The sequence below is a fragment of the Pinus tabuliformis genome, chromosome 6, assembly GCF_031772625.1.
Source record: "Pinus tabuliformis cultivar Carrire ecotype Pingquan chromosome 6, CPIR1, whole genome shotgun sequence".
In the NCBI taxonomy this organism is placed as follows: Eukaryota; Viridiplantae; Streptophyta; class Pinopsida; order Pinales; family Pinaceae; genus Pinus; species Pinus tabuliformis.
The window spans coordinates 1,421,468,518-1,421,484,848 of NC_142292.1; positions in this window are offsets into that span (position 1 = coordinate 1,421,468,518).

Genomic DNA, 16,331 nt, shown 5'->3' on the forward strand with positions numbered 1-16,331 from the left:
GGCGATGCCTACATTAGATAATACTGGTGAAACAGCTGCCCTCTTCTTTTTCAATCATGTAGTCGCCAGATTCGGCGTACCACAGGCTATAGTCACAGATCATGGATCGCATTTTCGCAATCACATGATGGTCGAATTAGCTGCCAAACTAGGGTTGTCTCACGACAGCTCTACTCCATATTATCCGCAAGCCAACGGACAAGTTGAAGCAATCAACAAGGTCCTGAAATGCATGCTGCAAAGGATGATTGGAGTTCACAAGAGAAGATGGCACCTAATCCTGTACTCAGCTTTGTGGGCTTACCGGACATCGGTAAGGAATGTAACCGGTTTTACACCTTTCCAACTGGTATATGGCCTGGAAGCAGTCTTACCAATCCAGTGCGAAATCTCGTCTCTCAAACTCGCAATTGATCTCCTCCCCGGAACTTCAGAAGAAGAAGCTCGTTTCTTGGAATTAATCCAATTGGATGAAACCTGTCGTGATGCCACTTTGGCTAACGAAGCCCATAAGAAACGAGTCAAGGCGCAGTTCGACAAAAATGTCAAACCCCGTGTCTTCTCAGAAGGTGACTTGGTCTTGCTTTACGACCAAGAATCCGATAAATTGGGAGCAGGTAAATTTAAGTCTTTATGGATGGTGTTATAGACATTTTTGGGCCCTACAACCCCAAGCATGAAATTTCCATAAACCAAGGGCTCCTAAGTCCCTAAAAGTGTTGTTCTAACCCCTAAAGGAACAAGGTCAACAGATTACAGCTTCTCCCAGAAGTTCTCCATGAGAAACTGCTCAGAATTGATCAAAACAGGATCATTGCAGTTGCTCCACTGGCTAAGTGCGTTGCATCTCACCTAAATACACTGTGAGGGTGCGTTGCATTTCAAAAGTCCCTTCTGTGGGGTGCGATGGGTGAGAAATGACAAATGGCAGTGTCATTCCGCGAGGTGGAGAGGCAATGGAAGCTTCCAGAATCTTCTCCTGTGACACTTGCCTCACTGAATTCGACCAAGGATGAGTAAGAGGCCATCAGTCTCCAAGTGGAAGCAAGAACTATCAGAGAGAAGACACTAAACAAATCACAAGCTGACTCATCCCCCTTACAAATATCTATATATGGATCCCTCATCCCAGAGATCCAGAGGCTGGAATTTTGCATATTGTAAGGAATTGTTGTTGGTTTCTTGAGACAAACATCAGATTGTTGGGTGATCTAAGCTTTGTTTGAGGTGAAGAGGGGCTTCTTTGCTGGGAGGTTGATGCTGGGTCAGAACAACTGGTTGTAACTCCTCTTGGCTCTTTTCTTGTTTATCAATAAAAGCTATTTGAGTTTTCCTCCATGCTTTTGTGGCATTGATGCTTGTTACATTTGTATGGTAAATTTACATCTGATCCTAGATTGCTTATGATTATAGATCCATGTCTTTGTATAGTGTTATGCTTCTGTGATCTTACAGGTACTTCATGAAGCTGGGTGTGCAAGGGAGCAGGTAGCTGAGGACTATCAAAGAAGAGAGGGATCAAATCAGGAGATTAGCGCAAGACAGAGGTTGGTATTTTTGTTCCTCTCTATCTATAATTCATAAAGGAAAAACAAAAGTAGCTTTTCTCTGTTTGTTTCTATGGCAGCTGTCACACCTTAGTGGGATAGAGCAGTTCTATATAGACACTTTTCCCTGTAACAAAATGGCGACTCCGCTGGGGAGCTAATTAGTTTGTTTGTTTATCATTCTTTGTTGTTTGTTTCATAAACTTACAAGCAACATTCGAACTGCATTTGCCATAACAAATGCAAAGTAGACAACTGCTACTTCAATCCATCTACTGGATCTGTTTATGATTTACACAACTAATTCACAAACTATCTGATTGCCCTTGTGATAGCTCTTAGATCCTCCTTAGATCTACCCCTGATTGTTGCATTACTGATTGCTTTTTGCTCGGCCAAAACCCAAGAACTGAACTGCAAACTGTGACCTGGAACCCGAACAGAGTCTCGTTTCTGGCCCAGCGCAGGTACTGTTCAGAGATTCTGAATTTCAACGCACTTCCCGAGTGGACAAACTGCGCTGCATTTCAGATTCTCTGTGTTACAGGTGCGCTGATCAGACTAGCTCTGTGCAGATGTGGCTTCTGTGGTTCATTCTTTCCAGTTCTATTCTTCAATTTTGTTGCCTGTGATCAGTATATGTCTGTTTGAAACCCCTTTTCCTTGATATTATTCTACCTCCTTTGTACAAAAGAACTGTAGATGTTTTTGTGTGTTTGTTGAGTCATTTACAGTTCTCCTTTGCAAAAGTAGCGTAATCGTACTGTCGTCCTTTGATTTGAAACTGTCGCCAGTGTCGATTTCAATCGTAGGAAAGAGTTTAATTGCTGTTGATGGTCGATTATCCTGTTACTATTGCTTTTGGTCTGAATTTGTAATTTTCTAGTGTCGAGAACAAGTATTCATTTCAAAATCGTAAGGTGTTGTGATCATCTCCATTTTTTGATTTCTAAAAAAAACTTGTTGATATTTGTCGCTTGAAAAGAATTTCAGATTTGTGCATCAACTTTCTTTTTAGCATTCATATACTAAGAAAGTTGAAAACAAATACATGCATGTGCATTTGCATATAGACAGTCTGATTGGCTTGATTTAGGAAAGTGAATTCAGAGTGTGCTCTTTGCTCTTTGTGAAAAGATTCTGTCTTTCTTTTCCCTAGTAGCTAGGATTTTCATTGCGTAAAGAAGATAAAAAGTTTGTTTATCATCTTAGGTTGCATTTTAGGAATTACATCTACATCTCGTGGTGAACCCGAAAGGCAAACTTCATAAACAAGATCAACTTAAAATAAATTCAATGAATCTAACAACGCTTTGGAACTTAACGCACAACATTTAGAAGTCTAGGCTAGAGACATATTCCGACATCGTAAAGCCTGGTAACTGTTGTTCTCATTGATGGTTGGGTGATTCCTCCACTTTGAGACGATAAGTGCCAGTACGGACTTGTTCTCCCACGTACCGTCGAGTATATTTTGGGAGACCCCAATAGGCTTAATCATTTATCCATAGGAAGCCATGTTTGCCGCCCTATCGATTGCAATGCACTGAACACAACATTCGGGAAGATTGACTTCCGTACCGTAAAAAGTATTCTGCAGTTTTGCGATTGGTTTGGGAATCCCTCTACCTAGATTTCCAGAGCAGTCCCTTTCGTTCCTTTTCAGACTCCTTAACAGAAAAGGTCCATCTGAGCACTTGTCACTTCAGGCTCATTAAAAATCGAAGGAGACTAGAGTCATCTTTTGTTTTTTTCTCGACTCTTAAAAACTGAAAAAACAAGTTGTGTCAAAGCGTCTAAAATTTATTTTAAACGGAATATTCATTACCCTTTCCTACGTTGATCTTGGGTTGAGAAAATGGAATCCACCAACCAAGGAATTCCCCTTGGAGGAAATCCTAGTCCCCTCTCCTCTTGGGGAGATTTTGGTGCACCCCATATGGCCACATTGTCGCTTCCAGGACTGACAATTGGTTTGCCTGTATGGCTCTTCTCAACCTCTGTCGTTCAGAACACCACAATTCCTGAACAATCGAATCAGCAACTAGATGAGTCCAGAGTTACCCACCAACCTTCTATTTCCTCTAATTCTTCCTCTCCTCCTTCCTCTTCGCTTGATGGGGCTGGTAAAGCCAAAAGTCAAGTACCTAAGGAGAAGAAGGAAAAGAAGAAGAAAGAGAAGAAGAAGAAGGAGCCAAAAGCGAATGGGGGCAAACGAGTGTCGTCTAGCGAAAATCCACACACTGCACCGACCAGGCCTAAATCGCCATGTGTCATTTGCAAAGGAGACCACTATCACAAATATTGTCCTTGCATCCCTCGGATCTTAAGGGACTGGTCTCCTTGTTTGCACAACCCGGTGTCGTCAACCTCTGATGATCTTGTTGAAAACACACCGTCGACTAGTGAAAGTGAAGCCCCAGGACAAAAAGGAAGATATAGATTTCCTTGTAAACTGTGCGAAGGCGATCATGTCGTCCACCGTTGTCCCTTCTTAGACGAAGCTAAAAGAGTTTTGGATGATCGTCCGGTTTCACCGTTACGACTTCCTCCTGGATATAAAAAACTCTTGCCGAGTCCGTCACTAGTTGAAAATACGGCTGGCCCGCTCAGGTGGTCGGCCGAAGCATCTATCATTGAAGATAAACCATCTAAACCCATACCAGACGAAAGTCAAAAGGTTGAGGCGGAAGTTGACCCGGTCTTGCCTTCAGAGGTTCCATCTTCAGATGATACAGTCACTGAAGAGAACAAGGATGGCACCGTCCAAATTCCTTTCATAAGCACAGACTCCAACGAACATGGGGGCAATTTACCCGTTCCTTTACCGCAGGAAGGAAGTTCGTCAGAGTCGTACCCGACTGTCTATTCGGTCCCACCTCCAAGCAATCTAGTTGTCTCCTTCGACTGGAATCAACTAGGCAGACCCCGTTTACCAGCTAGTGTACCATTCCGAATCATTGTTCAAATATATAGAATGGTTATGGCTGGTACCATCATAGATGAGGGGGCTTCTGTGAGTATCCTTTCCTTGACTGCTTGGAAAGCGCTTGGTTCGCCATCGCTTTTGCCTGAGATGAGAAATCTAACAGGTTTTGATAAAGGAACCAGTCGACCGTTAGGGATCCTTCCCAATGTGCCCATAACATTGAGAGGGAAAACCGTTCACATGAACGTGATGGTAGTTCAAGGACCCCTGGATTATAATCTACTCCTTGGACGAGACTATATTTATTGCATGAGAGCCATTGTCTCATCACTCTTTAGAGTGATGTGTTTTCCGCACGAAGGAAGAATGGTCAAGCTCGTAGACCAACTTTCATTTCCCGGATCACGCATAGCAAATAGTCATATACCATCCCTAAATGGTCTTTTCACGCAAGAAATGTCTCAATCTCCAGTCCGTCCACCCGATGAGCGCGAGTGATTCGGGGGGACATGACTGAAACCCAGGGGGCATGCACCCTGGTCTGCTTCGGCAGGAAAACTTCGGGTATAGGGTAGGTTTCCGCGAGAAAATATGACTAGTCTGTACTCCCATCCATGATTGGAAGGGGGGTTATTCTAGAACAAGATTCTCTTGTTAAAGTTATGTGAGTTGGTGGGCATCGCCGCTCACCTTTGTTTATCTCAGTAAACATCGCCGAAGAATTGTTTTGTTTGCGCTGTGAATAAAACAATCTTGGGGTAACCTGTAAGAGGTATACCTTTCCTGATAAAGCAAATGTTTTGTCAGCTCGAATAAAAGGTGACCTTGAAACTCTGTTTTATACCTGGGGGCATGCAAACCTTTTGGAGTGCAAGCGAAGAGCGACTATTTATTTTTTAAATTTATAGGACCTCTAACCCTTTAAACTCATAGGATTAGTCGTTTCCTAACTTGCATAAAGAAAGGATGTGGGGCAAATCTCTAAAAGTTGCCGTTTTTATATGAGACATTCTTATCACACGACTGGATTAATCGAGTAGTTTTAGCACATAGTTCAAGCTCGTTAAAAAATAAACATAAGACATGAGCAAATGTTTCCACCTGCGTTTAAGCTCGTTAAAAAATGAACTATTCCCCGGTAAATAACCATCATGAATGTAGTACTTCAGCCATTAAAGCCTTGGTCGTGTTTGCACCGTCACCTCCACTTTTTCATTGGCCGATCATTCACCTCCATTTGATTGTTTACCCATTTTGAGGAACAGCTACGAAGAGTGATTTCACTAGCCATCCTTGTGACACTGCCGTGATTGGAAAATTCCAAACCTTACCTGGAATCAGCTGCTACCCGTTTTATCACTCGTTCCTCAAAAGACGAGTCTCCTTTAAGCTCTTTTCAACTGACTCGTAAAATATGAAAAGATTGCCGAGCCATTGGCCTCTCCAGCTCGTTAAAGGGACAGGATGTGCTATCCCTCCTCTAGATTTTAATCTTTTTGGACCTGAGGGATTATTACACAAAAAGATCGAGTGCTTGTTTTGTTCGACTCGTTAAAAGTATCGAAAATTCATCCCTTCTGTATTGTTTTATACTTTTTCGGACTTAAGGGATTAGATGACGAAAAAGGAATTTTGGAGTTACCTTTACGTTCCTTTTCAGACTCTCTAAAATTGAAAAGGACCGAGTTATCTTTGTCGTTAAACTCGTTAGAAAGTATAATAGCGACAAACTTGTCTATAGACGAGAACGAGTTTCACTATCGCTAGGCTCGTTAAAACATAGCGATGAGTTTGCCCGAAGGGCAAATTATAGAACAAGCATATGTTATCCTCCTCAATCTTGACAAAAATAAAGAGGTACTAGTCAGCAATGACTGGGGAAAATTGGGAAGAAAACTTAAAGAAAACTTTGTTGGTAGCAAGTCGCTCTTGAACATGACACTTCCACTCCGTGTCCGAGTCGGGTTGGGTTGTTTCATTCACCGGTCACATCACCATGGTCACGCCATACCATCCACATTTGGGGTTAATGCTACCAATCCATCACATCAGTGTCACCGATATGTTCAAGAGAAGTCATTCAGAGAATTCACTTGTGACTCACCCACTACCTTACATTATACTCCATTCTTTCATGACCGCCACCCTGAACCTTATATCACCATATTGTTTTCACCTCCATTAAAATCATTTGCTCCATTCCGTGTCATTGATGTGGGATTCATTAAGGCCCTCCTGTGACGGATCACTTCTTGTCGACATCAGCTCATTATCCAAGAAGTTGATCTAGGAACACCCCATTCAGTACTTTGAAGCTTGCATGCCTTAATGGCAAGTTTCTCACTTCCGGCAACAGGTTTACATCAATGGCCTTCGACCGAAATATTTTTTGTGGTGTTCGATGCCAAGTCCTTTATTCACACCACGTGAATTGTACTGCAGTACCTTGAGGGTCATTATCATTATCGGTGATTCCTCTCGCGCTTGTTAACAGTGTACATCATTGACTGGTAAGCAAGTGATGTCTTTCCATGTTCGACTTCAGAACATTTCTCACATGGATCGACTTGTACTTCGAGTGAAGATCGGATGAGATTGAAGACCCCGGATCTAGTTTCATCCATCTGGTCTGCGATATATATTTAGGGAAATAAATACATTAAATGTACATCATTGCTGCATAGATAATCATCCACTCAAAAGGATGATGGTTCTATCAGGATCATCAGTCTACACTCAGACGATTGTCTGTCCTATGTACATAAAAATGAATTTATAAAGATGAGCATGGGAATGCCCGCCTTAGCCAGATCATGAAAATATTATGAAGATAATGTATTTTATTATATCTTATTACAGGTCTCCTCCCAGCATTGAAAGAACTTCGGATCCTCACAATAAAGCATTTCACCCGACATCAAAAAGATTAATGGCCTCATGCTTTAGGGGGAAACTGTTATAGACATTTTTGGGCCCTACAACCCCAAGCATGAAATGTCCATAAACCAAGGGCTCCTAAGTCCCTAAAAGTGTTGTTCTAACCCCTAAAGGAACAAGGTCAATAGATTACAGCTTCTCCCAGAAGTTCTCCATGAGAAACTGCTCAGAATTGGTCAAAACAGGATCATTGCAGCTGCTCAACTGGCTAAGTGCGTTGCATCTCACCTAAATACACTGTGAGGGTGCGTTACATTTCAAAAGTCCCTTCAGTGGGGTGCGATGGGCGAGAAATGAAAAATGGCGGTGTCATTCCGCGAGGTGGAGAGGCAATGGAAGCTTCCAGAATCTTCTCCTGTGACACTTGCCTCACTGAATTCGACCAAGGATGAGTAAGAGGCCATCAGTCTCCAAGTGGAAGCAAGAACTATCAGAGAGAAGACACTAATCAAATCACAAGCTGACTCATCCCCCTTACAAATATCTATATATGGATCCCTCATCCCAGAGATCCAGAGGCTGGAATTTTGCATATTGTAAGGAATTGTTGTTGGTTTCTTGAGACAAACATCAGATTGTTGGGTGATCTAAGCTTTGTTTGAGGTGAAAAGGGGCTTCTTTACTGGGAGGTTGATGCTGGGTCAGAACAACTAGTTGTAACTCCTCTTGGCTCTTTTCTTGTTTATCAATAAAAGCTATTTGAGTTTTCCTCCATGCTTTTGTGGCATTGATGCTTGTTACATTTGTATGGTCAATTTACATCTGATACTAGATTGTTTATGATTATAGATCCATGTCTTTGTATAGTGCTATGCTTCTGTGATCTTACAGGTACTTCGTGAAGCTGGGCGTGCAAGGGAGCAGGTAGCTGAGGACTATCAAAGAAGAGAGGGATCAAATCAGGAGATTAGCGCAAGACAGAGGTTGGTCTTTTTCTTCCTCTGTATCTATAATTCATAAAGGAAAAACAAAAGTAGATTTTCTCTGTTTGTTTCTAAGGTAGCTGTCACACCTTAGTGGGATAGAGCAGTTCTATATAGACACTTTTCCCTGTAACAGATGGGCCCCTATATTGTTAAACGAGTGTTAGCAAAAGGAGCCTACGAGTTAATGGATTATGACGGAATTCCACTGGCACAACCTTGTAATGGGTTGTACCTCAAGCGTTACTATGCGTAATGGTAACCTGTATGCTTTTGTTATGTTTTTGTTTTCGCTAAAGTGTTTATTTTGGTCAAGTAAATCCACTTTTTACATTTATTGCAGATGTCAAACCTATTGGAGTCATGTGTTGGATATGCCGACAGAGCGAGTCGTAGTTCGCGGAACCTATCTTCCGCAGCCTGGGCCATTTTTGATCCAAGCGGCGAGTTAGTAAGTTTCAGAGGGGTATGCATTGGTCGATCAACAAATAACATCGCTGAATATAGCGCGTTGATAGAACTTCTCTCTGATGCCATCACACATGGTATACGCCGACTAATTGTCAGGCTAGACTCACAACTCGTAATACTACAACTCACTGGTATCTATTCTGTCCGAAATCCAGCTATTTATCGCATGTTCCTAAGAGTTAAGATTTTGGAAAGACAATTTGATTTTATTCAATATCAACATATTTCCAGAAACTTAAACACATTAACTGACTCATTAGCAAATTATGTGTTAGATAGACATTTGCAACATTTATAAAAAGAAACATACCATCAATGTTTGCATTTGGATCATGTAACTTAACCAAAATAAAACTTCGAAAATCAAAAATATATATAACTGTTTGTGGTTTACACATAATGTTATGTAACCAAGACAAAATAGGTCAAATGACCAAAAAACTCAAAATGCTAGGGGGCACCCTAGTCTAATGATGCTCGTGATAGCAAGTCACAGCCTGTGCGATCATGCGTAAGAGACGAGTCCATCATCTTGGTACACCAGTGGTATGCCGGTGTAACCTCAGAGGTAGCTCGTCGTTCCTCACATCTGGAATACCAAGAGTGAGGCCCTCAACCTGCTCCTGTAATGCTGCGAGAGTCTCGGCTACATCAAGGTCACGAAGGATAGCCCTTCCGACAGCCTCTCCTGCTGGGGCGGCAGCTGGTACTCTCAGGCGAGCTACTGGATGAACAGGACCAACATCTGCATGTACACATGAGTTTGATTAAAGTCTTGATAGAATAAAGCACAAGGACATTATAAATGAAAAACAATAAACAGGAATATGGTCAAAGATTTTACCAATGGCACCCCACTGTTCGCCATCCGGCAGTACTAAATCTGGATCACCCCGGAAGTCCATGCCAGCATATGGATACTCGGAATAAACCATCTCTTGACGATCAAACCACCTGAAGAAGGTATCAAAAAATGAAATCTGAGACTGACCAGCATGCCTAGACATATGGTCAACCCATCTCTGCATACGTGGTTCAGTAGGTGAAGGTAAATCGAGTGCAATATATTGCGGTTGCATCAGTAGTATCTTCTCCAAGGCAAAGGCGGTCAAAATAGAACCATACCCAAAGTTCTTCAACCTCCCGCTCTTTATCTTGGTCAACTGTTCTTTCATCACAAGAAGTACTGCGTCGCACCAGTTGAACACCTTCGGTTGGAGGCATTCCAAGGCATACTGCATATAAGATCGGTTGGCTACATGAAGAGCCGCACCACCGGCCATCCTACCAAAAGTAAACAGAATAGTCCTGAGGGACCTGTCAGTGACATCACGGATGATGATCTTGCCGTCTTTACTCGGCTGAGATCCTTCTCTGCAGTACCGGCGAACATAATCTCTCACAGAGTCGCCTCCTCAGGCCGAACCTGATAAAGAGATGGGGGCACCCCGCCTCGACAAGCCAGTCAAGAAATAGATGTCTACTACAGTCAAGGGGATAGATTTGCCCCTGATCTGGAAAACCTGGTTGGTAGGATCCCAAGCATTGAGCAAATACTGCAATAAGTTGATCTGTTGTCTCATGCTAGAAATGCGGAAAAACTTCAGCAAGCCACAGTTCCGCAGTGCGTTTACTGTAACTGGATCATGTAGGGCAAGCATGTCCTCTTCTTCATGCTCATGTTCTTGCCATGTAATGGTCATCTTACTCCAAAGATCTCTAAAAAACAAACAAGAGAAGAGTTAGATCCTGATTTTGGTAAGAAACAGGGAAAATTTCCATCAAAAATTGTGCACAGAATTCCTTCTCTGCGCCCATCGCACCTACAGCAGTGCCCTGGGTGTGTTGCATGTCAGATGGCCTTTAGATAGGCCAACATTCAATGCACCTTTCGATACATAGAGGGTGCGCTGAAGGCAGAATGAGTTTTTCAAACCCCAGGGGCTCAGAAAAACTAGGAATCAAGCTCAGAATGTAAAATGGAAACCATGAAATGAAAGAGCTCAGGTTTAGCTCCTACCTGGTCCAGACAACGCGAGAATCATCCACAGAATCTCCCAAAATCAGCTGATGAAAATCAAAGGGGGAAAGCACCTCGAAAGCTCCAACAAACCAAAGTTCAAATGAAATGGTAAAATGAGAGGTAAAAACACTTTTCATTACTTTTTACCTAGTTCAAAGTAAAATATTAGTGTTCTAACTCGTTTTCAAACATATATTATTCATTTCTGACTAGTTTGATGAAGCATTTGAAAATACAGTGCAATCTTTGAAAGAACAAAGCTATTTATGGTAAAATAAAAAAGGGGCCATTCAATCGAGCAGTTTTAGCACATAGTTCAAGCTCGTTAAAAAATAAAAATAAGACATGAGCAAATGTTTCCCCCCACGTTTAAGCTCGTTAAAAAATGAACTATTCCCCGGTAAATAACCATCGTGAATGTGGTACTTCAACCATTAAAGCCTTGGTCGTGTTTGCACTGTCACCTCCACTTTTTCATTGGCCGATCATTCACCTCCATTTGATTGTTTACCCATTTTGAGGAACAGCTGCGAAACGTGATTTCACTAGCCATCCTTGTGACACTGCCGTGATTGGAAAATTCCAAACCTTACCTGGAATCAGCTGCTACCCGTTTTATCACTCGTTCCTCAAAAGATGAGTCTCATTTAAGCTCTTTTCAACTGACTCGTAAAATATGAAAAGATTGTCGAGCCATTGGCCTCTCTAGCGCGTTAAAGGGACAGGAAGTGCTATCCCTCCTCTATATTTTAATCTTTTTGGACCCGAGAGATTATTACACAAAAAGATCGAGCGCTTGTTTTGTTCGGCTCGTTAAAAGTACCAAAAATTCATCCCTTCGGTATTGTTTTATACTTTTTCGGACTTAAGGGATTAGATGACGAAAAAGGAATTTTGGAGTTACCTTTACGTTCCTTTTTAGACTCTCTAAAATTGAAAAGGACCGAGTTATCTTTGTCGTTAAACTCGTTAAAAAGATTAATAGCGACAAACTTGTCTATAGATGAGAATGAGTTTCACTATCGCTAGGCTCGTTAAAACATAGCGATGGGTTTGCCCGAAGGGAAAATTATAGAACAAGCATATGTTATCCTCCTCAGCCTGGGCCATTTTTGATCCAAGCGGCGAGTTAGTAAGTTTCAGAGGGGTCTGCATTGGTCGATCAACAAATAACATCGTTGAATATAGCGCGTTGATAGAACTTCTCTCTGATGCCATCAGACATGGTATACGCCAACTAATTGTCAGGCTAGACTCACAACTCGTAATACTACAACTCATTGGTATCTATTCTGTCCAAAATCCAGCTATTTATCGCATGTTCCTAAGAGTTAAGATTTTAGAAAGACAATTTGATTTTATTCAATATCAACATATTTCCAGAAACTTAAACACATTAACTGACTCATTAGCAAATTATGTGTTAGATAGACATTTACAACATTTATAAAAAGAAACATACCATCAATGTTTGCATTTGGATCATGTAACTTAACCAAAATAAAACTCCGAAAATCAAAAATATATGTAACTGTTTGTGGTTTACACATAATGTTCTGTAACCAAGACAAAATCGGTCAAATGACAAAAAACTCAAAATGCTAGGGGGCACCCTAGTCTAATGATGCTCGTGATAGCAAGTCATAGCCTGTGCGATCATGCGTAAGAGACGAGTCCATCGTCTTGGCACACTAGTGGTATGTCGCTGTAACCTCAGAGGTAGCTCGTCGGTCCTCACATCTGGAATACCAAGAGTGAGGCCCTCAACCTGCTCCTGTAATGCTGTGAGAGTCTCGGCTACATCAAGGTCACGAAGGATAGCCCTTCCGACAGCCTCTCCTGCTGGGGCGGCAGCTGGTACTCTCAGGCGAGCTACTGGATGAATAGGACCAACATCTGCATGTACACATGAGTTTGATTAAAGTCTTGATAGAATAAAGCACAAGGACATTATAAATGAAAAACAATAAATAGGAATATGGTCAAAGATTTTACCAATGGCGACCCACTGTTCGCCATCCGACAGTACTAAATCTGGATCACCGCGGAAGTCCATGCCAGCATATGGATACTCGAAATAAACCATCTCCTGACGATCAAACCACCTGAAGAAGGAATCAGAAAATGAAATCTGAGACTGAGTCACCATTTTGTTACAGGGAAAGGTGTCTATATAGAACTGCTCTATCCCACTAAGGTGTGACAGTTGCCTTAGAAACAAACAGATAAAAGCTACTTTAGTTTTTCCTTTATGAATTATAGATAGAGAGGAATAGGAAGACCAACCTCTGTCTTGTGCTAATCTCCTGATTTGATCCCTCTCTTCTTTGATAGTCCTCAGCTACCTGCTCCCTTGCACGCCCAGCTTCACGAAGTACCTGTAAGATCACAGAAGCATAGCACTATACAAAGACATGGATCTATAATCATAAACAATCTAGGATCAGATGTAAATTGACCATACAAATGTAACAAGCATCAATGGCACAAAAGCATGAAGGAAAACTCAAATAGCTTTTATTGATAAACAAGAAAAGAGCCAAGAGGAGTTACAACCAGTTGTTCTGACCCAGCATCAACCTCCCAGCAAAGAAGCCCCTCTTCACCTCAAACAAAGCTTAGATCACCCAACAATCTGATGTTTGTCTCAAGAAACCAATAGCAATTCCTTACAATATGCAAAATTCCAGCCTCTGGATCTCTGGGATGAGGGATCCATATATAGATATCAGTAAGGGGATGAGTCAGCTTGTGATTTGATTAGTGTCTTCTCTCTGATAGTTGTTGCTTCCACTTGGAGACTGATGGCCTCTTATTCATCCTTGGTCGAATTCAGTGAGGCAAGTTTGTCATAGGAGAAGATTCTGGAAGCTTCCATTGCCTCTCCACCTCGCAGAATGACACTGCCATTTGTCATTTCTCGCCCATCGCACCCCATAGAAGGGACTTTTGAAATGCAACGCACCCTCACAGTGTATTTAGGTGAGATGCAATGCACTTAGCCAGTGGAGCAGCTGCAATGATCTTGTTTTGACCAATTCTGAGCAGTTTCTCAGGGAGAACTTCTGGGAGAAGCTATAATCTGTTGACCTTGTTCCTTTAGGGGTTAGAACAACACTCTTAGGGACTTAGGAGCCCTTGGTTTATGGACATTTTATGCTTGGGGTTGTAGGGCCCAAAAATGTCTATAACAGTTGCCCCCTAAAGTATGAGGCCGTTAATATTTTGGTGTCAGGTGAAATGCTTTATTATGAGGATCCGAAGTTCTTTCAATGCTGGGAGGAGACCTGTAATAAGATACAATACAATACATTATCTTCATACTATTTTCATGATCTAGCTGAGGCGGGCATTCCCATGCTCAGCTTTATAAATTCATTTTCATGTACATAGGACAGACAATCATCCGAGTGTAGACTGATGATTCTGATAGAGCCATCATCCTTTTGAGTGGATGATTATCTGTGCAGCAATGATGTACATTTAATGTCTTTATTTCCCTGAATATATATCACAGCCCGGATGGATGAAACTAGATTCGGGGTCTTCAATCTCGTCCGATCTTCACTCAAAGTACAAGTCGATCCATGTGAGAAGTATTCTGAAGTCGAACATGGAAAGACATCGCTTGATTACCAGTCAATGATGTAAACTGTTAACAAGCACGAGAGGAATCACCGATAATGATAATGACCCTCAAGGTACTACAGTACACTTCACATGGTGTGAATAAAGGACTTGGCGTCGAACACCACGCAAAATCTTTCGGTCGAAGGCCATTGATGTAAACTTGTTGTCGGATGTGAGAAACTTGCCATTGAGGCATGCAAGCTTCAAAGTACTGAATGGGGTGTTCCTAGATCAACTTCTTGGATAATGAGCTGATGTCGACAAGAAGTGATCCATCACAGGAGGGCCTTAATGAATCCCACATCAATGACACGGAACGGAGAAAATGATTTTAATGGAGGTGAAAACGATCTGGTGACATAAGGTTCAGGGTGGCGGTCATGAAAGAATGGAGTATAATGTATGGTAGTGGTTGAGACACAGGTGAATTCTCTGAATGACTTCTCTTGAACATATCGGCGACACTGATGTGATGGATTGGTAGCATTAACCCCAAATGTGGATGGCATGGCGTGACCATGGTGATGTGACCGGTGAATGAAACAACCCAACCCGACTCGGACATGGAGTGGAAGTGTCATGTTCAAGAGCGACTTGCTACCAACAAAGTTTCTTTAAGTTTTCTTCCCAATTTTCCCCAGTCATTGATGACCAGTACCTCTTTATTTTTGTCAAGCTTGAGGAGGATAACATATGCTTTTTCTATAATTTGCCCTTCGGGCAAACCCATCGCTATGTTTTAACGAGCCTAGCGATAGTGAAACTCGTTCTCGTCTATAGACAAGTTTGTCGCTATTAATCTTTTTAACGAGTTTAACGACAAATATAACTCGATCCTTTTCAATTTTAGAGAGTCTAAAAAGGAACGTAAAGGTAACTCCAAAATTCCTTTTTCGTCATCTAATCCCTTAAGTCCGAAAAAGTATAAAACAATACAGAAGGGATGAATTTTCGATACTTTTAACGAGCCGAGCAAAACAAGCGCTTGATCTTTTTGTGTTATAATCCCTTAGGTCCAAAAAGATTAAAATCTAGAGGAGGGATAGCACTTCCTGTCCCTTTAACGAGCATGAGAGGCCAATGGCTCGGCAATCTTTTCATATTTTACGATTCAGTTGAAAAGAGCTTAAAGGAGACTCGTCTTTTGAGGAACGAGTGATAAAATGGGTAGCAGCGAATTCCAGGTAAGGTTTGGAATTTTCCAATCACGGCAGTGTCACAAGGATGGCTAGTGAGATCACTCTTCACAGCTGTTCCTCAAAATGGGTAAACAATCAAATGGAGGTGAATGATCGGCCAATGAAAAAGTGGAGGTGACGGTGCAAACACGACCAAGGCTTTAACGGCTGAAGTACTACATTCATGATGGTTATTTACCGTGGAATAGTTCATTTTTTAACGAGCTTAAACGCGGGGGGAAACATTTTCTCATGTCTTATGTTTATTTTTTAACGAGCTTGAAATATGTCTATATAGAACTGCTCTATCCCACTAAGGTGTGACAGCTGCCTTAGAAACAAACAGAGAAAAGCTACTTTAGTTTTTCCTTTATGAATTATAGATAGAGAAGAACAGAAAGACCAACCTCTATCTTGTGCTAATCTCCTGATTTGATCCCTCTCTTCTTTGATAGTCCTCAACTACCTGCTCCCTTGCACGCCCAGCTTCACAAAGTACCTGTAAGATCACAGAAGCATAGCACTATACAAAGACATGGATCTATAATCATAAACAATCTAGGATCAGATGTAAATTGACCATACAAATGTAACAAGCATCAATGACACAAAAGCATGGAGGAAAACTCAAATAGCTTTTATTGATAAACAAGAAAAGAGCCAAGAGGAGTTACAACCAGTTGTTCTGACCCA